This window comes from Cryptomeria japonica, chromosome 10 (assembly GCF_030272615.1).
Source record: "Cryptomeria japonica chromosome 10, Sugi_1.0, whole genome shotgun sequence".
Lineage (NCBI taxonomy): Eukaryota > Viridiplantae > Streptophyta > Pinopsida > Cupressales > Cupressaceae > Cryptomeria > Cryptomeria japonica.
The window spans coordinates 554,180,535-554,204,573 of NC_081414.1; the positions used below are offsets into that span (position 1 = coordinate 554,180,535).

General features: G+C 37.4%; 1 long non-coding RNA gene across 4 annotated transcripts in view; it reads left to right on the forward strand.

Annotated features, from left to right (window-relative positions):
- The first annotated feature begins 322 nt into the window (after positions 1–322).
- LOC131060747 (uncharacterized) overlaps positions 323–24,039 on the forward strand; it is a 52,613-nt gene continuing 28,896 nt past the window's right edge. Inside the window, exons 1-2 of one of the 4 annotated variants that reach the window (XR_009110427.1) lie at positions 323–539; positions 738–829. This is a non-coding gene — a long non-coding RNA (uncharacterized LOC131060747). The remainder of the gene's footprint in view (positions 540–737; positions 830–24,039) is intronic. The other 3 variants (XR_009110426.1, XR_009110424.1, XR_009110425.1) reach the window with 3 other exon arrangements.

The window sequence follows — 24,039 nt, forward strand, 5'->3', positions numbered from 1 at the left end:
ATAATTTTAATTATTATTAAGTACTGTTATTATTATCATTAAAGTTAAAATTAAGATTTAATAATAATTATGATTATAACTATTCAATAATTAAATTACAATACTAAAATGGCAAGTACTAGCTACTACGTAGCGCTTGTTAATTCTATAATAGAATGCTATTGGATATTGTTAAAAAATATAAATATTTATAGATAAACAATATATTTAAATATAATAAATATTTAATATATTTAAAAACAATTAAATAAATATTCCAATTGAAAAATCCTTAAAAATATGTTTTCCTTTTTACTAAATTAAACGAATAATACTAGAATAAAAAATAGACAACAAAGTCCCACGTTTTAGGACATCCAGAGCAAACGGTAGTTTCTGTTGGAAGAAAACAGCTTTTATGCTCCAACGTCTCTCGATTGACAGTCGTGGATGAGGACGAATAAACGATTTGGATGCAATAGCCGTTTGATTTTTGTTTTTGTAAGTCGATTTCTGCGTTTTAGATAATAGTGCCGTTGATTTCATTAGCATATATACAGGTATTAATTGATCATTTTCATTTATATTCTCTGGTTTTCCTTTTCCTCTGATTTTAGGTTTCTCTTTCTTGTTTCTTTTGGCATGGCCATGCCTTTTCTTTTTCATTTTTACTTTTGCTTGTGACGGCTTCTTGTGTAGTGTGTTTCATATCTCGATTTTGTTTGTGCTGTGTGTTTTATATCTGCATTTTATTTGAGGTTGAGGAGGGTGTGGCGAGCAGAGGAAGGGCAAGAGGACTCAGCTATTTGCAACATGATGCAGGCCAAATATCCAATCAAAATTATTTTGGGTAAGTACTTTGAATTTATGCGCTGTATGTTCATTGCAAAGGTTGTATGCTGAGTTTTACTGTTTTTTAGTTGTATGATTTTGTGGATAACACATTGTTGGTGATTATCTTTATGGTTTTTTTTTTAAAGAAATACTGATATAAAATGAAACTAGTATGATATGAAACCGACAAATTTGAAATAGTTTGGCTAGCATAGAAATTTCTGTAGTTTCATAGTCTATAGTATAGTTCGGTTAGCATAGAAATTTCTGTAGGTTTTTGGTATGTAGTCTATCTCTGAGATGATTTTGTTGGTAATTATTTTAGTGGTTTTTCCCAAAGTAAAGCTCTAACAGGCTTTTAATTTTGCTTCTGTTTTGTGATCTTCTTTGAGCATTGTTATTTAGTTATAAGCTAGTCATTTCTGTGCATTGTCTTTCATCACATATTCAATATCCTTTTAAGCAGGGCTCTCAAGGTTAACCAGGGGACTCCTTAAAACCCTAGGACCTTATTGTGTAGCAAGGGCCTTCTACTGATCTGGCTGATTCTAAATTTACATGAGATTTAGAATTACTATATGTACTTTGGAACTGTTTCTGTTTAATGATATTTCTCTCAAGTCATCTGTTTGTATTTTATGATGATCTTATGAAGTCCTGTTTCCTGTATATCACGAGTTTTTGTGTTTCTGATTATTTTAGGATTCATCAGTTTCAATGGAATGATTATTTTGAGGAAACCCCCTGTTTCAGTCTAATGATTACTTTAAGACGAGCTTCAGGTCCAGGCCCCACTTATTATATGATAATGTTATGTTTAGCATAGAAATTTCTGTAGTTTTTTAGTCTGTCGTCTATCTCTGAGATGATTTTGTTGGTAATTATTTTAGTGGCTTTTCCCAATGAAAAGCTCTAATAGGCTTTTAATTTTGCTTCTGTTTTGTGATCTCCTTTGAGTATTGTTATTTAGTTATAAGCTAGTCATTTCTGTGTATTTTCTTTCATCACATATTCAATATCCTTCTAAGCAGGGCTCTCAAGGTTAACCAGGGGACTCCTTAAAACCCTAGGACCTTATCGTGTAGCAAGGGCCTTCTACTGATCTGGCTGATTCTAAATTTACATGAGATTTAGAATTACTATATGTACTTTGGAATTGTTTCTGTTTAATGATATTTCTCTTTGTATTTTATGATGATCTTATGAAGTCCTGTTTCCTGTATATCACGAGTTTTTGTGTTTCTGATTATTTGAGGATTCATCAGTTTCCATGCAATGATTTTTTTAAGGAAACCCCCTGCTTCAGTCTAATGATTACTTTAAGACGAGCGTCAGGTCCAGGCCCCACTTATTATATGATAATGTTATGTTTAGTTTCTGATAGTCTAGGGGGCACCATAGACCCTGATCCTTTTTGTGTAGCAAGGACTTTATACAGATCTGTTTGATAATATCTACGTTCCCCGCTTTTTTTTTCAGGCGTCCCCATCCCGGGGACAGGGGACTCCTAGGGGACGTCGGGGACGTCCCCATAATTTCTGCATATAGACAGTGAATTCTATAAGCAATTTGACTTTGACGCCATAATAATTCTGCTAGTTCTTATATCTTAAGGTTCTATAATGTATATGTGCATGTTTTATCCATGTTTTCATATGAATATTTTGAATTTCCCTATATATTTTAATTTTCTCTATTTTTATAGAACCGTCTCCTTTGCTGTCCCTAGCCGTCCCCAAAATTGGCAAAAAAATCAGCGTCCCGGAAACACGTACCTCCGTCCCCTGCCATCCCCGTCCCGGAAACTTCGGGTAACATAGGTTTGATTCTAAATATACATGGTAGTTTTGAGTATTGTTATATGCTATCTGGCACTGATCCTGTTTATCACAATTTGTCTTAAGTCATTTTCTTCCGTAGCTGGATTCACCGAGACATTCTTATCATCAATTCAAATAAGTCCTTTCCCCCTGATTCCCCACATTAGTAGCTTGTTATATGTTATCTGGCACTGATCCTGTTTATCGCAATTTGTCTTAAGTCATTTTCTTCCGTAGCTGGATCACCGAGACATTCTTATTATCAATACAAATAAGTCCTTTCCCCTGATTCCCCACATTAGTCGTTTGAGATGGATGAGTAAATGTCTGCAATTTGGCATTTTCTTTTGGTTTCCTCATGTACACTTTTAAATCATGTACCTTTTTTACGACTTTCAAAAGATATTGACTTCGAATTATAGGCTTCGCCAAAAATAGAGAGCTCCTTCTTTGACCTATATTTGTCTTGTCATTGCCCTGAAATGCTTGATTTGAGCCCAGGGTTTCACAGTGATCCAGGAACTAACTCAGGATGTTCAAGTGACATTTAGGATGCAATCATGAGAACTTCCAAAAATAAAAAATTTCAGTATTTTTTATTTTCAGGGCTCTTATAGTAGCAGAATTTACCCTTGAAAGTTTAAATTGGATGCTCCACAAGAGTAGCAAAGCCTCCTTTTTGAGGCATCAAAACTTGCTGACAACTTGGCTTTCCAAACACATCTAAGTTCTGAATTCCAAGCTATGTGGTAAAGAAATTATGATTTCAACAATTGGTATCACCAAAATAACCAGACCAGAATTTATTTCTAGCTGTTTGCAATTATCAAATAGTTCAGTTCTGTTTGCAATAACAGTTCTGTTTTCAAGCGCATGTCACACCCATGAGGGATGACTTTTTAGTTCCCAAGGACAACCCTTGGTTTATTATGTGTAGTAACTTTTCAGTTTCTTTATCACACAGCTGTGTAAAATGTTGATTCAATGAAGAGTCGGAGTTCAAGGATACATCCATCCCATAGAGATTGCTCCCTTTGAACACTATCTCTTATTCAATATAACTCTATTGTTAAGCAATTACATTTTTTGTCAATATTCATTTCAGCACTGTTTAATTATTGTTCTATAACACATTAAGTTTTTTAGTCAGTGTGTTTTCCACTGATTTGAACCCTAAACCAAATAAAGTAGTCATAAGATCCAATTCAGGCCAGGTATATTTTCAGTTGGCACTTTAATTTGAAGAAGTGGGAAGTGAGGTAGAGTGTATTGATTGCTAGAATCTCTGGTGGTATCTTTGATAAACCTCAAGCCAAGGCTTGTCATCACTATGAGTCTTCCTTGAAGTTCATGTTGATTGAAAATGGAGATTTGAAGCTGCGAGGGAGTCTTAAGTTAAATTTAGATGTCTCCTAACTGAAAACCATTCTTAATTCAAGCAGGAGGTGGATGTGGAAGATTTGATATCTCTGTCAATTTTGAAAGGTTTACCTAAGGTTTCAATGAAGCTAGCTATATCTTCTTCTAGGCATGGTTTAGAGACAATAGGTGGCATAGGTGGAGGCTTTGCATGATCATGATGATAGAGTGTATTGATTGCTAGAAATCCCTGGTGGTACTTTGATAAACCTCAAGCCAAGGTTTGTCATCACTATGAGTCTCTTCCTTGAAGTCCATGTTGATTGAAAATGGAGATTTGAAGCTGCGAGGGAGTCTTAAGTTAAAGTTGGATGTCTCCTGACTGAAAACCATTCTTAACTCAAGCAGGAGGTGGATGTGGAAGATTTGATATCTCTGTTTCAATCTTGAAAGGTTTACCTAAGGTTTCAATGAAGATAGTTATGTCTTCTTCTAGGTGTGGTTTAGAGACAATAGGTGGCATAGGTGGAGGCTTTGCATGATCACGATGATAGAGATACAATGTAGTTGGACTAGCATCCAACAATGGGATGGAAATAACAAGATTTTGTGTGGGTTAACTACTTGAAATATCCATGTTTATAAAGTTTTTGCTGCTTCAAGAAAGCCACCTTTGAAGATGAGCTTTTGATTGATAGAACTAAGAAAGAGGAAGAAATGAGCAGAGATGGATAGAGTGTGGAGAGTTGGGTTTGGAATGACATAGTTGAATGGGGTCCAATTGATGAATAGAGATGTTAAAGAAGGGGAATGGGATATGATAAAAGGAAAGGGGACATTGAAGCTGACAGGAGGGAACTGTAACGATGCCTAGGGCTTCTGAGATTGATACATGATAAAGTTGTGCCCTTGTAACATATGTCATAAGTAATTCAGTTTACCTCTATGGCTGCCATATGACAAACCAAGCATTAGCAGATGTAGGATATTGATGACTTAAAATACTTGAGTATAATTCTATCCATTTGAATTTTAAATAGAATCCCTGGGGTCTTCTAAAGCCTCTGTTTGATTTAGAAGAAAACGTTTGCCAAGCCTTTTTAGCTTATCCATGATGAATAAAAAAGACATCCAATAGTTTAGATATTTCTTTTACTATATGGGCAAAAGGTGGCTATGCTGTCCCTCTTTTTAGCAGATTGGCAGTGCAGAAAACCTGATTGTGCATCCTAGCCACAGAAAAAGTTTTATTTTTGGCCCAAATCTATAATTTTGACCATTGTCTGTCACTTGCAGGTAGTGTGTAAGTGATTGGTATACTGTAGAAAACTGTAACTTCACATAAATATAACATTCCTAAAAGAATCTTTCAGATCAGATGAGTGTATCTTCAACCATTGTCTGTCACTTGCAGGTAGTGTGTAAGTGATTGGTATACTCTAGATAACTGTAACTTCCCAGAAATATAACATTCCTAAAAGAATCTTTTAGATCAGATGAGTGTATCTTCAACCATTGTCTGTCACTTGCAGGTAGTGTGTAAGTGATTGGTATACTGTAGAAAACTGTAATTTCCCAGAAATATAACATTCCTAAAAGAATTTTTCAGATCAGATGAGTGTATCTTCAACCATTATGTGTACAATTTCCCTTTTTAATAATTCTTAGAATCAGAAGTTGACAATGGTTTGGGACCATTTTACCAACCACATTACTAATTCTGAATTCAATATTCCAATCTCTAGATTCCTCTTAAGAGGATAGTAGTGATCCTGCAGCTTAAAGCACTATTGTCCTTGTAACATATGCAGCAAAGTATAGAGTCCAAAATCAGGAAGAGGAGAATTTTCCCCTGTTTTATATGCATGCTTCAAACACTGGGCAGTTTCAAGAGTTCTTGTGGATTCAATAATGGATTTTCTGATCTTTCGAGATCATCGTGTGATTTGACAAGCATGTTTCATTGTCATTGTCTTATTGAAAATCTTGACACTCCCCTTTTGGAAGCTATGGTAGTGGATCCAATAACCAAAGTTAACATAACAATCTTGCTCAATTCACCTCTAAAAGAAATTTTGTTGTGACTCTGTGATTTGGTTTCCTGCTTTCGTAGGCGTGAAAAATGAGATATAGATTGGAGCACAATTTGAATCTGTTGGCCTCTTCCAATGGTAAACCATTTGTGGATTCAATAATGGATTTTCTGATCTTTCAAGATAATTGTGTGATTTGACAAGCATGTTTCATTGTCACTGTCTTATTAAAAATCTTGACACTCCCCTTTTGGAAGCAATGGTAGTGGACCCAATAACCAAAGTTAACTTCGACCTTGCTCAATTTACCTAGATAGTCCATGACAGCTTGGAGCACAATTTGAATCTGTTGGCCTCTTACAATGGTGAACCATTTGTGGATTCAATAATGGATTTTCTGATCTTTCAAGATAATTGTGTGATTTGACAAGCATGTTTCATTGTCACTGTCTTATTAAAAATCTTGACACTCCCCTTTTGGAAGCAATGGTAGTGGACCCAATAACCAAAGTTAACTTCAACCTTGCTCAATTTACCTAGATAGTCCATGACAGCTTGGAGCACAATTTGAATCTGTTGGCCTCTTACAATGGTGAACCATTTGTGGATTCAATAATGGATTTTCTGATCTTTCAAGATAATTGTGTGATTTGACAAGCATGTTTCATTGTCATTGTCTTATTAAAAATCTTGACACTCCCCTTTTGGGAGCAATGGTAGTGGACCCAATAACCAAAGATGACTTCACAATCTTGCTCAATTTACCTCTAAAAGAAATTTTGTTGTGACTGTGATTTGGTTTCCTGCTTTCTTAGGCATGAAAAATGAGATATAGATAGTCCATGACATCTTGGAGCACAATTAGAATCTGTTGGCCTCTTCCAACCATAGTAAACCTATTGTTAGTCTATCTAGCAAGTTTTAGCTGAATTTTGGAAGCCATTGGTTGCCATAGATTTTTAGATGCTTTCCAATGAAGGGGGCATTGGGGCATCACTAATGAAATTATAACATGCGAGGATTGGGCATCACTAATGAAATTATAACATGCGAGGATTTAGTTTTTGCATTTATGTAATGCCCCTTGTTGAAATAATAATAATAAAACTAAAATTTAAAAGAATATAAATAAAATTAAAATTAAAATATAATATAATTATATTTTAATTAAGTTTAATATATGATCAAAAGGCATGATACGTCAAGTTGTGACTCCCTCAAACATGAGATATAAAAGGGAGAAGAGAACTTAATTTGAAGGGGGCATCACAAATGAAATTATAACATGCGAGGATTTAGTTTTTGCATTTATGTAATGCCCCTTGTTGAAATAATAATAATAAAGCTAAAATATAAAAGAATATAAATAAAATTAAAATTAAAATATAATATAATTAAAATTTAATTAAGTTTAATGTATGATCAAAAGGCATGATACGTCAAGTTGTTACTCCCTCAAACATGAGATATAAAAGGGAGAAGAGAACTTAATTTGAAGAGGGCATCACAAATGAAATTATAACATGTGAGGATTTAGTTTTTGCATTTATGTAATTTCCCCTTGTTACAATAATAATAATAAATCAAAATATAAAAGAATATAAATAAAATTAAAATAAAAATATAAAAGAATAAAATTAAAATATAATTTAATGTATGGTCAAAAGGCATAATACGTCAAGTTGTGACTCCCTCAAACATGAGATATAGAAGGGAGAAGAGAACTTCATTTGAAAGGGGGATATCGAATGGAGAGAGGAAGAGAGAATATTTCATAGGGATGAAGGATTAATGGAAGAAGAAAGTAATGGGAAGAAAATAAGGAAGTGACTTTTCAAGGGCAAAAATTATGAAGGGTGGTAAATGTGAATGGTTGTGACTCTTGCAAAGGGTAGGCATGATGAAGAGAGAAGAGAACTTCATTTGAAAGGTGGATATGGAATGGAGAGAGGAAGAGAGAATATTTCATAGGGATGAAGGATTAATGGAAGAAGAAAGCAATGGGAAGAAAATAAGGAAGTGACTTTTCAAGGGCAGAAATTATGAAGGGTGGTAAATGTGAACGGTTGTGACTCTTGCAAAGGGTAGGCATGATGAAGAGGTGTGACTTCTCCCTCACATTGGAAGAGATATAAAGGGAAGAATGTTTTATTTCAGAAGGGAGGAGAAAAGGAGAAAAAGTTTGGAAATAATTTATTATAAAGGATCACTTATCAATCATCACTAATGAATCCATAAAGCAATCATCAATTATCAAATCAGCAATCAATCAATCAGCAAATCAGTACTCTATCAAATCAGCATTCACCAATATCTCAAAGTATCATTCATCAAATCAACAACCACTTAATCATCACTCACCACCATTACCTCAAATCATCCAATCAACGAGTTCATTGAATCAATCAATCAATCATACAAATATCAAACGATGGAGCAGAAGCTCCTATATACATAGAATCTGCATTCATCAAGGATATCGAATCAGAAAAAGGAAGATCAGAAAAACGATATCTAATCTACACTCAGCACACCTAAGGGAATCTGCAATAACTTGTATTTTTACAAAGTATTTTGGTATGCAATATGATAATATATTGCAAATATAATTTCTTATATAGCCCATAATATGAAATGCTTTTCCTTAATCATTAGATTACTTGTTTCCCCAACAAACAATCATGTAGAGAAGAGAAGGAAATACAAGGGAAAGCAGATACGACTATTGTTCAACATGATTTGTTCGTAAGGAATCATTTTATGGCTGTGTATAATTTGTTACAATAATCAACATGTTCCAAGATAGTTCTATCTCCATTACTGCATATCTCAGGTTCTAGCCTATTTTGTTAGTTATGGTTTGGTTTTCCTAGTAAGAGTTTCAGTTTCCTATAGAATAAAACTGTAGGTGTCAGCTCTAAGAACTAAGAACTGATGGGAAAATTTCCTACTTGTATGATTGCAAAAATGACCTGTATGGTAAATACATGTGGCTTGAGAGTGTTATGAAAAGATCTGCAACTATTGTACTAGCCATTGATATAATTTGGTGCACTCTATCTTGAAACATTGGTCCCATTCTCTTTTGATACATTAGCAATGATAGGCAGTGAAGGTAGAAGAGGGAAAGCATATGTTGGGAAATTGTGATGAGTAGGGAAAGCATTGTAATGGTGAAATTGAATTGCTGGGTTTGCAAGTATACATGCATTGACAACCTCTACTAAATACTTCCAATCCTCCAATTTTGATATGAAATCCTCTACTAAATACTTCCAACCTCCAATTTTGCTAAGGGTTTATATGATGTCATTGGTAGCATCCCATGGATCTTGAACTCTGATAATAACCTTTATGATTGACGAAAGAATCATCTGTGAGATTTTAATTAGACATAGTCACATAGACTAAGTGTATTTTATTAAGAATAGTCACACAGGATAAGTGTACTTTATTAAATACGGTCACCTGTTAACACAGCTATCAGAAATAAAACAGCAAATTAAAATCTCCAGCAGTTTCAAACCACTTATTTAATCATCGTACAGGTAGAGTAGCAACAAATAAAATTGATGGTTTTACCACAAATATTCATACAGGTAGAGTAGCAACAAATAAAATGGGTCACCAAACTCACAGCATGCTTCCACAAACAACAATAGATGAAACCATAAATTCTACAAATGGAAACTATGTCTGAACCTGTATGAATCTAGAGAGACAGGGAGTTAATAATGTACCATGAAATGTTTTGTGCTCATAACACCGATGAAAACAGGGAAAGTAGTGAATCTTAAATAAATATCAACTAATGGAGCACAAGAATAACCCTTCTACATGTTTGTGGCATCTAGATAAATCAGTTGCACTAAAGAAACTATACTGTAAAACATAGTAGTACAACTACAAACTATTGCAACTATATTCATGCCTTAATCGAAGCAATCAAGTGAAGAACAGAATGACCGTTGAGAACCTACTGACGTAATGGTACTGTCAGTAAATAAAGTGAAGAACAGAGTGACCCTCAAATTAACATCTCCTTAAAGTTTGCAACTACGTTACGTGCTCTATCCTCATAATATCAAACTAACATGTATTTACATGAAAGGAACAATGAACTCTTGAATGTGTGCAGACCAAATGAACACTAAGAATTTCTGTCACTTATGACAGAAAGTGTTGTCCTTCAAATGACGACAAATTTTTTACCATAAAGTTTCATTCATTTCCCGCAAGAATTGGAAGCTAAAATAGTTTGGATTTGTAGGATCAGTTCTACATTTCTGGTAAAAAATTCAAATATTGTAAAGATATATGTAGCAGGCATGTCCTCTAGGAATTTCAAAATAAAAATAAAAATATGAGAAAGTGAGATGAAAGGCAAAAATAAATATATATTTCACAGCATTAGAATGTGTTCCAAATAGACCGATTAGAATCTTGGTATCTCTAAGGAAGCATGCTAGCTTGTGATTGCTTAAGGACAAGCGATCTTGGGCAAGGTTGACTGCAATGTTCCCTTGTTGAAATAGGATTTAATAATTAATAATAATAATAAAATTAAAATACAAAAGAATAAAATTAAAATATAATATAATCAAATTTAATTAAGTTTAATGAATGGTCAAAAGGCATGAAACGAAAAGTTGTGACTCCCTCAAAAATGAGATATAAAAGGGAGAAGGCAACTCCTTTCAAAAGGGGGATATGGAATGGAGAGAGGAAGAAAGAATAGAGCATAGGGATTAAGGAAGGTAATGGAAGTGACTTTTCAAGGGCAGAAATGTGAAAGGTTGTGACTCTTGCAAAGGGTAGGCATGATGAAGAGGTGTGACTTCTCCCTCACATTGGAAGATATAAAGGGAAGAAGGTTTCATTTGAGGAAGGGAGGAGAAAAGGAGAAAAAGTATGGAAATAATCTATTATTCTCAAAGGTAGTAATGAAGGGTGGTGACTCATTTCTCATGAAGGGTGGTGATTGTTTTACCAATAAATTATAAAGGAGGAATCATTTCAAGCATTCAAGGATCACTTATCAATCATCACTCATGAATCCATAAAGCAATCATCAATCATCAAATCAGCAATCAATCAATCAGAAGATCATTACTCTATCAAATCAGCATACATTCAATCATCATTCATCAATATCTCAAACTAGCCTTCCTTGCATAATCACTCATCACTCATCAAATCAACATCCACTTAACCATCACTCACCATTACATCAAATCATCCAATCAGGAATTCATTGAATCAATCAATCAATCGATCATACAAAATCAATCGAAACATAGAATCTGCATTTATCAAGGATATTGAATCGGGAAAAGGAAGATAGGAAAAACAATATCTTATATGCACTCAGCACACTTAAGGGAATCCGCAATAATGTATTTTTACTGAGTATTTTGGTATGCAATATGATAATATATTGTATATATAATTTATTATATTTTGTATAGGCCATAATATGAAATGCTTTTCCTTAATCTTTAGATTACTTGTTTCCCCAACAAGCAATCATGTAGAGAAGAGAAGCAAATATAAGAAGGGAGAGCAGATACGAGATCCCCTTCTAAGTAGACCACCCCATGATGGATGACTGATGTGTCTGCCACATGTGGGCCAAGGGGTATAAAGACCACTCTTGGGCTTAGATGGGAGGATTTTTGGGCCCTATTGCGGTTTCCTCTCTTGGGATTAGATAGTTGATTGTTGAAGTCACAATCATAGATAGGTGAATAGGGAGGGCAGAGACGAGCACCTGCACTAGGTAGGCCACCCCATCAGAGCCCTAAGGTCTCTTCGGACCCAAGAGAGGGTTTATGGTGTTACCTTAAACCCTAAACCTTGTAAATTTTTTGCCCTAATTTGAATGAAGATATTTCTCTTCTCTGCAAATGTTCTCTATCGCTTTGCTATGTGCTAGTCTTACTCTGTAAATCGAAGTGCCGAAATCATTTGCTTTTTAGGGCAATTTGTGCTGTTCAAGCCTTTAGAAGTCCCAATTTTGAGTAAATTTCTGGTGAATCTTTGCAAAGGAAAACATAACAAGTATGGCAAGTAACAGATCGAGCGATGAAAAGCGGGAAATCTTGGAAACTTTATAACTCAGCATGCTGTTTCTCTTACAATTCCAGAATTTGATACTACATCAAGCAGTAATGAATTAGCCACTAAAAGATTTAGTGTTCCACCCAAGTCCTTTTCTCATATATATCTTGATGTGGGAATGTTTACTTTTCAATCTAAGAGAATGTGTAAAATCAGTGAACTTCAATTAACCGTAACAAACAATTTTCTGATAAAGAAATACATAAGATTAGGGAAATGGCCCTATCCTCAAAAAATGCCTATCAGTATCTGCACATCTCATATGTATGTATAGGATTGGAAAACATTATAGGGATGGTCTGCCAGTAACTGCGTTCATGGCACTGCTAGATAAAAGACATAAACGAACCACGAATAGACTCCTAGGAGCAGTAAGTCAAAATATGTTTGGTAAAGCCGTGATCTTTCATGCGGTTCCTAACTTTTTAAGTCTCTTTGAAAGATGCAAACCTGTTGTGACCATTTCACACATCGCCCCATTTGAAATGGGGACCCCCTCTTTTTGCTCGTTTTTGCTCGCCTTTCACTTTGCTTTTTAGGATTTTGGTAGTTCGTCAGTTGTCTGGATTTAGGGTCAAGCCTTAGGGTTTCCATTACTGTCTTTTCAGGCCAGAGTCCAGTCAGTCTTGAGAGCTTTTTAAGCTTCCTCTCGCAGGATGTAATTTTGAATGAAATGAATTCGCCAAAAATGGTCTATTTTCAATTGGAATTTTGGGTGCAGAGTCTTAATTTGTCTAAGTGTTGATGATGAAATGTGAATTTTTGTCCAATTGAGTAATTTTGACTAAATTTTGAGTTTTTTGATTTTTGATCCTGGGCATTGGGAATGATTTGTTTTTGCCTTGTGAAGTGATTAAGCTTGAGAAAACTTGATATTTTGGCCTGTAGGAGCAAAATCGCTCCTGTCCCTCAGTGAAGGACCGGAGCTCGTTTTCAAAAATCTCACTATCTCTGCAGGGTCAAGATGAATTTCGAATTGGAAGTGATAGAGAAAGGTATGATCTTTCCGTTGAATATAAATTGAAGAATTTCACGAACACGGAAATGCCCCAGGGAGCAAAATCGCTCCTGTCCCTCAGTGAAGGACCGGAGCTCAAAATCAAATATTATTTTGTCCTTGCAGGATTTCAATGACTTGACGATTTGAAGAGGTCCAAGGAGATGTGTTTTATCAAATGAATATAACTTGAAGTGCTGTCGTGAAGGAGAATGACCCAAATATGCAAAATCGCTCCTGTCCCTCAGTCAGGGACCAGGGCGAAAACCATTGTAGCTCCCGTCCCTCTCCCAGGGACCAGAGCGAAATCCTTCATAGGGCATGTTTTGGGCAAAGATCAAGCAAGTCTTAGGTTTGAAGGCAAGAAGGGAAGTGATTGAACCTGTTGAAGACAAATTGAAGATTACCAAACGTCAACAAGGGACCCAAATGCCCAAGTTCGCTCCTGTCCCTCAGTCAGGGACCAGAGCAATTTTTGTCTTAGACAAATTTCTTGCCAGGTTACAATGAATTCCAAGGCATGGATGAATGAAAGGAGGTATGACGAGACCATTGAAGATAATTTTTGAAGTTAGCAAAGTGAGACAAAGCCTACAAGAGCAAAATCGCTCCTGTTCCTCTCCAAGGGACCAGGGCGATCTAATGATTATGTCGCTTTTCCTCCAAGTTCAAGACACTCCAAGTCCGGATATAAGGTGGCAAGGACATTTCGAGGCATCTCAATCAAACACAAAGTTACGAAGATCACCAAATTGAAGGATTTGCATTAAAATACCCTAATTCGCTCCTGTCCCTCAGGAAGGGACCAGAGCGAAATTCCTATAAGGGCCTAGATTTTGAAAGTTTATCAAGTATTGAGCAACCAAGAAGGATCAAGGGACTACGTTTTACCCAAGGGACCAGAGCGATATTTACTATATTTGCCAATTCATACAAGATTCATGCCAAGTCAAGGTTTTGTGAGGTCGCACAAGGTCTAAGGCGTCTTAACAAGATGATATACAAGGGTTTTAAACGTCAAATGAATACCAATTTGTACAAAGAAGCTATATCGCTCCTGTCCTTTGGACAAGGACCAAAGCGATTTTTATTAAAACCTTCATTTTCCTTCAAATGCATGTCAAAGCAAGGTTGAACAAGATCAAGGATGTTATTTGGAAGGCAATGAACGAAAAACAAAGATTGAAAGGTGGTGAATTTAGACCAAGACATAAGGATCGCTCCTGTCCCTCTCCAAGGGACCAGGGCGATATTTATTAAGTCACTTGTTATCCGTTGAAGATCACGTCAAGGCAAAGTTGCACAAGGTTTAAAAACATCATTTGGAAGGCGACACAAAGGAGGTGAACGTTAAGATGTTACCAATTTAAGCTTGAAATGGAGAAAACACATGGATCGCTCCTGTCCCTCTCCAAGGAACCAGGGCGATGATCCTCCAAACATCAAAAACGCCTTGTAGAAGTTAAGTGGAACAAGCGTAGAATGAAGAAATAATGTTATTATTCGCCTTATGATGAAAATTGGAGATTAAAGATACAAGATCTAAGTGAAAACATCTAGATCGCTCCTGTCCCTCTCCAAGGGACCAGGGCGATAATGGTCATAAAGGGCACCCGTTCATACAAGCAAATCAATCAAGCTCGAAGAACCCAACGAAAATGGCAAATTCAACGTGGAGATGAAGACTTTGAACGTCAAAAATGCAAGGATCAAGACAAAGTTAATGGATCGCTCCTGTCCCTCAGTCAGGGACCAGGGCGATGAGGTATGTATTGTTCATCTTCAAAATTTGGCGCTTAAACAAATATTTTTGAATCTATTTTAAATGCTAAAATTCGATAAATTAAAAGATTCAATTAATTAGCATTTAACTATTGTGTTTGATATTTATTAATTATTTTTTGCCTTTGTAAAAATCGAATTTGACAATTTAAATAATAAAGGCATTTAATAATTAATTATTAATCAATTGAAAAATTAAATGAAGCGCTTGGTTTATGGAGGTCGGCCTTTATATTTTATTTAAAATTTGTTTTTAATTACCAAGTCGGCCTAATGGTAATTGAGGTGTGAGCGCTTATAAAGGGGAGATGAAGATTGTATTTTCACATTCTCATTTTACCATTTCAAGTGCGATTTAAGGAAGACAAAGGAGAAATGCGAGTGGTGTTTTGAGGTGCGAATTTTAGTTCAAGCAAGGGAGGCGCAAGTATCATCGAAAGGAAGTGCGAACCTTAGTTTCATTTGAGCGAACTTGCCAAGGATATTGGAAGATCACGTCAAAGACTTGAAAGGTGGCGAAGTTGCTATTTTGAAGAGGAGATCACGTTGAAGCCACCTAATATCAATTTTGCCTAGGCGATTTTATTCATTTTGCATTCTAGAGTTAGCTATCGAGAAAGGTATGGCGATATGGTTTTATTGTTTTGATTTTGAACGTTGATCGTCATGGCTTGAATTTTGAATTTTGAATTTTGAATTCCCCTAGCTCAATCGTTATTTAGGAAATGATAACTCAAAGACTTATCATGAAGTTTCCTAAAATTTACTCTCTAAATCTATGTTATTCATTGCAATATCCAGTTACTTATTGTGAAATGTTGTGTAGGTATGGCGACCCCTAAGGCGGGAGCATCCACCAGTCGTCCAGCTCTCATGAAAGAAGATCAAAAGACCGAAGAAGTGGAGACGAAGATCGTGTCGAAGTGGAGCAACATTGGAGATACCAACTTGGGTAACTTTAGCACGAAGAAATTTCGAGACGTCCCTTACATTGGCAAGCCATCACCTGTCGCCTGGAGGATAATTGAAAGTGGCATCATTAAGGCGGCCGGCTTCCCTCCAGCAGTTCAGTGTCATGAGTTGATGATCGAGTGTGCTCGTCATTATGATCCTCAATCCAGAACGATCGTGTCCAATGAAGGAAACACTTTGGCGTATCTTTCAGAGGAAGCTATAAGTGAAGCTTTCCATCTTCCAGAACACAGAGATATGATATACAAGAGCATAGAAGGAGCCAGGTCAATGTACGAAGATGATCCAGATGCTTGTCTAAGCATCATCAACAAGAACTGGTTACTCAAGAGTCGTCCTCGCCTGAGCAAGGTACCGAACACACCACACAGGATTGATTTCCAGGAGGAGTACAAAGATTTGATTACAATGCTCAACCGAGTCACAGGTGCCCCTCAGGGTTTTTACTTTGAAAAGTGGATGTTCTACTTCATCCAGGTGATAGTTCAGGGTAAAGGAACAATTCATTGGGCTAGAATGATTAGCCATTGCTTGGACGTACAGTTGAGGAGACTCAAGGCTACCAAGTCCTTCCACATGAGTTCATACGTCATCTATGCATTGATCAGGAGTTTTGAGTATGCAGGACTACCTCACAGAGGAGTGATTGGAAAAGGACCCGGCGAGGTCAGAGCTTGTGATTCCTATGCCTACTTGCATCATCCGCCAGGAAGCAACTACAAGTTAGTTAATGATACCTTCACAATGAACATCACAAGGACGTTGCAAGGTGGGATTCACAACAGATTATCTCAGGATGCACAGAAATTAATAAAGAGGTATGGTGCTTGGTTTATTCAATTTCCGAAGTTTACTTATATCAGAGTACATGGATGTCCTTTACCTCCATACATGTTGCCGAGATATCCGACAGACAGAATTGTGTTACTTGAGGTAACAAGACAGTTGGCAGCTTATGCGAAGGCATTCAGACACAGACATGGAAATGGAGTTCCGGTACCTATTATATTGGGCAATTCAGTTGAGGTATGTCCTAATGCTTTAGCCATGGATGACGCAGAGAAGGAGTTAGCCTTGTATTCTTTTTCATCCTTTGCTTTGAGAGAAAGCTTTGATCCACATGGACAGTTAGAGGAGACAGTCGGTAGGAAGTTTAAGCATGAGTACCAAATTGAAGATTTTATGATGAATCTCTTAGATGATCTTGAAGTGAAACGAAAAATGCATTCTAGATTGCCTTTGGATTTCATCAAGAAATGCAAGATTTACAGAGTGGCCGACCAAGCTTAGGACAGTGGCAGACATATCCAGTCGTCCTATGATCGAGAGAGTAAGTCAGTAAGGTTAGATTGGAATGAGCCCGAAGTTGTGGATTTGGATGCTTTGATGGCTCCAGTTTTGTCTTGTACTCGCAGATGGGTTGACGTACAGCATCAGAAGTTGAGAGAGCAAGGCATAACTATGACTTTCACTTTGGAAGAGAAACCAGCCGAAGGTGGAGCTAGTGTAAGCGAAGGCAATCGTAATCCTAGAAATTCAGGTGAAGGTAACCTTCGAAGTGCAAGTGAAGGCGATCTCCATCCAAGAGGTTCGAAGAGGAAAGAGAGACCTGGAAAGAGGGAATCTTCCAAGAAGAGGCAAGAGGCCAACTGAGATCGTTCATCCGGTACTTCTTCTAGACCAGAGAAGAGAACATTTCAGGTGGAAGAATCCATGGAGTCGATGGTACAGAACGATAGGCAGGAAGAAGGACAGGCACCGCAAAGGTCACCAGGTGGATCTCTCCAGGATTATGAGCTAGATGAAGATAAAGAAGATAACGAAGTAACATCTCCTCCCAGAGAAGAAGAAGTAGTGTATAAGGAAATTCAGGTTCAAGAGACAAGATCGGCCATCCCAGATTGGTTGAAGGAAAGATTAACGAAGGTGATTGTGATAGAGGACGAGGACAATGTGATTGATTTAGAGAGCCTTGTTGGACATTCCCAGGAAGTGACAGAAAAGAGAAAGGCTACCAAGATGTCCAAGATGATTAGAGATGAGACTGGATCCAGAAAATTACAGATAGCTACACCGGCAGTAGACAAGTATGAAGGTGAGATCTTAGCAGAGGAATATGATGTAGAGACATTTGAGCTAGGTCCATCCACAGCTGAGCAGACACTAGATGATGCCACAGATTCCTTTGAGGCATTGAAGGACAAGCTTAGAGAAGAAATGGAGAAGAGTAGAAAGCTTGAGAGAGAGGTTGGTGCATGGAGGACATATTTCAGTCATCTCAATGAACCTTTGGGACGTCAGGATCCAGCTAGATCACCAGTGCAGGCACTTCCCCTTCAATCAATTAATGAGGCAGAAAGATTCAGGAATATGGTCCAGCGTACGAGTACTTGGATGGATAAATCTCATACAGTTGCCGTAGAATTTGTAACAAGGATGATGAAGACTATTCATCAAGCTATCCAGGTTCTTGAGATAATCCACAATTTGATGATAACAGTAGCCGCATTTGCTCATACCAAAGATGTTATCATTCTTGTCTTGAAAGTAATTAGACACACATCAAGGAAGGTCTTAGCGCAAGAAAAGATCATGGATGGAGGATCTCACAGTTTGCTTCAGTGGTCCACCTTACTCCAGATGAAGGAAGTTCTCTTCGAGGACATCAGTACTAGATGCAGTCATGTTGAGGAGGTGATCAACCCGATCCAGGACAGAGTATTTGAGGTACTACGTACCATTCTTGGCAGGAGGATCGAAGTTGAGACAGATGTGGATATGCAGGAATTAGAGGATAGAATCAAGGTCATCTTTTGCAAGGACACTAATATCACAGACGAGCAATATGATCAGATGTTTGCCACCATGCTCCTGATTGAAAGGACAAAGGAACTTGAATCTTCATGGGACGCAGCTCTTCTAGATGCATTCGATCAGGTCATCCACTTGGAAGAAAGTATGAAGAATCTTCCCGAGATTCCAATTGCAGAGATCGAAGGAATCGTGTCAAGATTCATTACATATGCTAAAAAAGAGAATTGGAAAGGGAATAAGATTCTAGATGAGAGGTTGTTATAGATGACATGGCATCTTAATTGTCATTGGTTTATGTCTCCTAGGTTTTTGTGCCAAATTTAATATTTGGCTATGCATTTAATATTGTTCAGTAAAAAGGAGGCCATTTGTAACAAACCCTAATTAGGGTTTAGGTGTCATGATCTTGACCGTTGATCTACTTTCAATCTGGACCTTTCATTGTAATTGAGGATGCTATTTATACCCTCATTTTTCATTTCATTGATAATAGAATAGTAATGTAATAGAGAAGAGAGAAAGTTTGATGTATTAGAGAGATTAGAAGCAATTTTCACTTTTGTAGCAAGATTGAGTTTGAGGAAAGGAATTCAAGCAATTGTTGTACATGATGACTTTGAAATCAATGAAATATTGAAGTTATGGTGTTTTGTTGCAACTTTCTTGGTTATCTTCATGGTTGTTCAATTTACTTGAATCATGCTCAATCAAAGTAGTGTGTTAATTTGAAGGACATAGTGTGAGACTTGATCTTTGGTAGGATTCGCTTTCCATACCACTAGCTTCTTGCTGATTGTAGGAACGCCTTGCATGGTCAACTGGAGATATTTGAATCACTTAACCTTCAATCATTATTGTATCTTGGATATGTACCTTCGTGGTGGTGTCTTTGATCTTTGATGCATTGAAAATCATTTCGTTACCTTAGAAGATCGCACCAATTTCAATTAAGTTGTTATTTTATGGCGAAATTGAAGTTGGTAGAATCTCGCCAAGTCTTGTCCACATGAAGTCATTCTTAGGGCTAGATTAGATTAGACTTCTTGCAAAACCCTATCCTTTTGTTATTTTTTTGAAATGCTTCTTAGTTTAGTAAGATTTCAAGCTTTCGGAGCGTAAGACCCCTTGAGGATACAGCAAATCACATCATACCACTGGTGCTTGTCCACACGTAGAGACCCTACTAACCAGAACATTGGAGTCATCCTAACTGATCCTTCATGCGAATCTTCAGCAGTTAGAGACTTTATTCAAGAGAGGATAAGATGCCTTTAGGTATTTTATTCTGTGTATGATGGTGTACAAAATACACGTCAACAAAACCTCAATCAAGTCTTGACCTACAAACTCTTGGTAGATTATATCAAAATAGAGGAAGGTTCAATTTCTCATACATTGCATTTCTTAATCCATTATAGGCTATTTAATACCACAACCCCTTTAATGAAAGATCCTCGAGTAAGGGATCCAAGCAATGGTCAATATGGTGTGGTATGGGAAATTTATAGTAGAACCGCAAAAATGAAAGCTCCAAAAATGATAATATGGTCTGAAATACAAATGCCCAAAGATTGGGCATTAGAACTCTTTGAAGATGAGAAGAAGCCATCTCAATTGTAGATAGTAGAAATTGAGGAAAGAGGAGATAAAACTATTCTTTGATTTGATGATAGCGACCAAGTTTTTGAACCTCGAAGGGGACAAAGCAGTCGTGCATCCTCTCATAGAACTCTTTAAAGATGAGAAGAAGCCATCTCAATTGCAGATTGCAGAAATTGAGGAAAGAGGAGATAAAACTATTCTCCGATTCGATGATGACGACCAAGTTTATGACCCTCGAAGGGGACAAATCAGTTGTGCATCCTCTCGTGGATCTTTTGAAGTTCCAAGGTCTTTTGAAGCCCCATCTCGAAGATCCTTTAGTTCCACTTCCCAAAGGATAATAAAATAATCTCTAGTACAAAATGTCTGTTCATTCAAGAATCTGTGTAAATACCCAGTATTTGGTACAACGGTTTGCATAGATTGTCAAAAGATTCTTGAAATCCAGAGAAACTTGTGCAAACATCCTCGATGTCAAGAAATAGATGGGTATGTGTTGCGACGTATTCACACATCGCCCCATTGCAAATGGGGACCCCTACTTTTTGCTTTCTAGGGTTAGTTTTCTTGGTCTTTTAGGTTCTTGGCTATTAGTCTTTGCATTGAAGGGTCGCCAGAGGGTTCGTTAGGATAGGATGGTCTGCTTATGCTCAAATTGGTCAGTAGGTCGGGGTCTCTGTTGAAAGCTTCCTCTTGGTTAGGCCTGGGTCTTGCTTCGAAGGTCGAGTCTTGATTGAGTTTGAGGAAGTCTTTGTATCATGCTAGGAATCTTGCCTTTTGGGGCCTATGTCATTGAGTTAAGGAAGTGAACGGAGGTATGTGAGCAGGTGTTCTCAAGGATTCTTCCCTTTGAGGGTTTGAGATTGGTCCAGTTGATGAATGATGTCCTTGTACTCTAGGCATTGATTGGTATAAAATTGACCTATTTATCCTTAGGAAATGCCTAACGACCAAGCCTAGACTTGAAAACTTGAGAGTTGAATGAGAAATTTGAGCTAGATTGTCAAATTCGCTCTTGACCCTTCCAAAGGGATAGGAGTGGAATCTTCCTTAGCTCCCTTTTTGACTCCTATTTTTAACAAAACTTCACTTTAAGGCATGACTTGAGGGGAAATTAACTTGAATCCACCCTTGGAGATGCCTTGGACAAACTTAGACATAGAAATTTGGAGAAAAGGTCATGAATTTGAGCAAAATCACAAAATTCGCTCTTGACCCTTCCAAAGGGTCCATAGCGAATTTCCTTTGATCTTCTTGTTTAGGTCAAAATCTTTGGCGTGATTGAGGCAAGGTTGATTCATGCAGGCCTTGTGAGTGAGTTGCAACCAAGTGAGATGAAGTTCTACTAGGAATTTGTGCCAAAAAGAGAAATTTCGCTCCTGACCCTTCTAAAGGGTCTAGAGCGAAATTCCTAGAGGGGTATGTACCTTCCAGAGGTACACAAGCGAACTTGTCAATAGTTGCCTTTTGATCCCAAATTTGAGCAAAGTAAGCCCTTAGGATGCCTTCCTAGCATGGACCAAGGTCAAAACATAAGTAAAATGAAGGATAAATTGAGTGGAAATATGAATTTCGCTCCTGACCCTTCCAAAGGGTCCATAGCGAAATTCCTCTTTAGGTCCTGTCCTTCCAAAGGTACCTAAGCGTAATTGTCAGGGTGTGCTTGTGGTCCAACATTTTGAACTAGGCGCTTCCTTAGGGTGATTTGTTACCATGTTCTAAGGTTGGGACAATGTGAATGAGGGTGAAGTTTGGATGTTTTGAATGATATATAAGGCTAATTCCTCAATTTCGCTCCTGACCCTTCCAGAGGATCTAGAGCGAATTTCCTTGGATCTCTCTTCTTGGTCCTAATTTGCATGATAAACCTTGTCCCTAGGGCGTTATTGAGAGAGAGTTGATGTGTACAACAAAGTGAAGTGAAGAAAAGTGAGGGATTTGAGCATAATTGCAAATTTTTCTCCTGACCCTTCCAAAGGGTCCAGAGCAAAATTTATCTAAGCTCCTAACCCTTCCAAAGGGTCCAAAGCGAAATCCTTAAAATGACCTACATTGTCACCAAAGCATTGAGTGGACATCATCTTGAGAAGGTAAGGGTGGAAAAGACGAGTCCAAGGCAAATTGAATGTGAATTGAGCCTAAAAATGCCAATTTCGCTCCTGACCCTTCCAAAGGGTCCAGAGCAAAATTCCTAGAAAGACTCCTTATTTTGCCTAATACACTAGAAGAACCTTGTTTTGAGCTAAATTGATGGCAAATTGACTTGATCATGATGGGAGGAGGTTTGATAAGTTAGGTTCAAGGCAAAGAAATGATGAATAGCATTAAAGGAAGAATTTCGCTCCTGACCCTCTCAAAAGGTCGAGAGCGAAATTTCCTAAACCTCTATTTTGCTCCTTCTTTGAGACCAAGATCTTTGTTCCTATGGAGTAGTTGAGGGAAGATTGATGTATACTTGCCTTGAGAAGTGATTTGAGGCAAAGAGATGATGAATTTGAGGCTTAAAGACAAATTTTGCTCCCTAACCCTTCTAGAGGGTCCAGAGCGAAATTCACCTAAGCTCCTGACCCTTCCAAAGGGTCCAAAGTGAATTTCTTTAGGAAGTCTTGTACCTTGCCTAAGCCTTTGAACTAACCTATTCCTAAGCATTTTCGAGGGCAAAAGACTTGTTTTTGAAGAGAAAAGGATGAAAAATGAAGTTTTATGAAGGAAAATCAAGCAAAATGTCAATTTCGCTCCTGACCCTTCCAAAGGGTCCATGGCGAAATTCCTCTTTAGGTCCTGTCCTTGGAGAGGATCCAGAACGAAATTCCTCTTTTTAGGTCCTGTCCTTGGAGAGGATCCAGAGCGAATTTCATTATAGGGCCTATCCTTGGAGAGGATCCAGAGCGAATTTCATTATAGGGCATGTCCTTCTAGAGGGTCTAGAGCAAATTGATCCCTAATGCCTTCGTGTTGATGATTTAAGGTAAGAAATGCTATGAATATATTCTGTATACTTAATCATCTTTTGCTTGTTTTGCAGATCAACGAGACCAAGTTGGAGGAAGATCAGGCCAGGACAAGGGCAACCTCTTCAAGTTTCATCATCATCAAGGACACTTCAAATGCGTGAGAGAGGACTCAAAGTACTTCCAAGTTGAAGGACTTCAAGTGTTCAAGGAATTGCAAGCAATGGAGCTGACCATCCTCAAGGATCTCATTCTATCACATGAAGAAATCACAAGATGACAGAGAAGAAGAAATGACTTGACTGTGAAGAAGCCTCATCAAGCACATGAGAGCCAAGGAAAGGTACATTGTTTCTCAAATACATCAAGGACGAAGGAGGATCGACCAAAGGTCATCATAGAGGAAGTACCAGACAAGGTGGCATCCTAGTCACTATTCCTCCAGTTAGAAAGGTCCACATCAGCATGTCCAGATTCAGTGAATCCCGCTTATGCACGAAGGCACAAACTTCGTTGTACCTACCCCTGTTTCCTATTGGTTCACACTCATGAAATGTAATTTTGTCACTGGCTAAGGAGAGTTTGTTGTAACAAATGCTAATTAAGGTTTTCATCTTGTAATCCTAGCCATTGATTGTATTCAATTTGAGCCATTGAAATGTAAAGAGCTCTCTATATAAAGCTCTGGCTCTTCGTTTGTAGAGGTTAATAGTTGATGAATAGTCAGTAGACTAGTTAGTAACAAAGAAATAGTAAATAGAATAGCAATTAGAGTA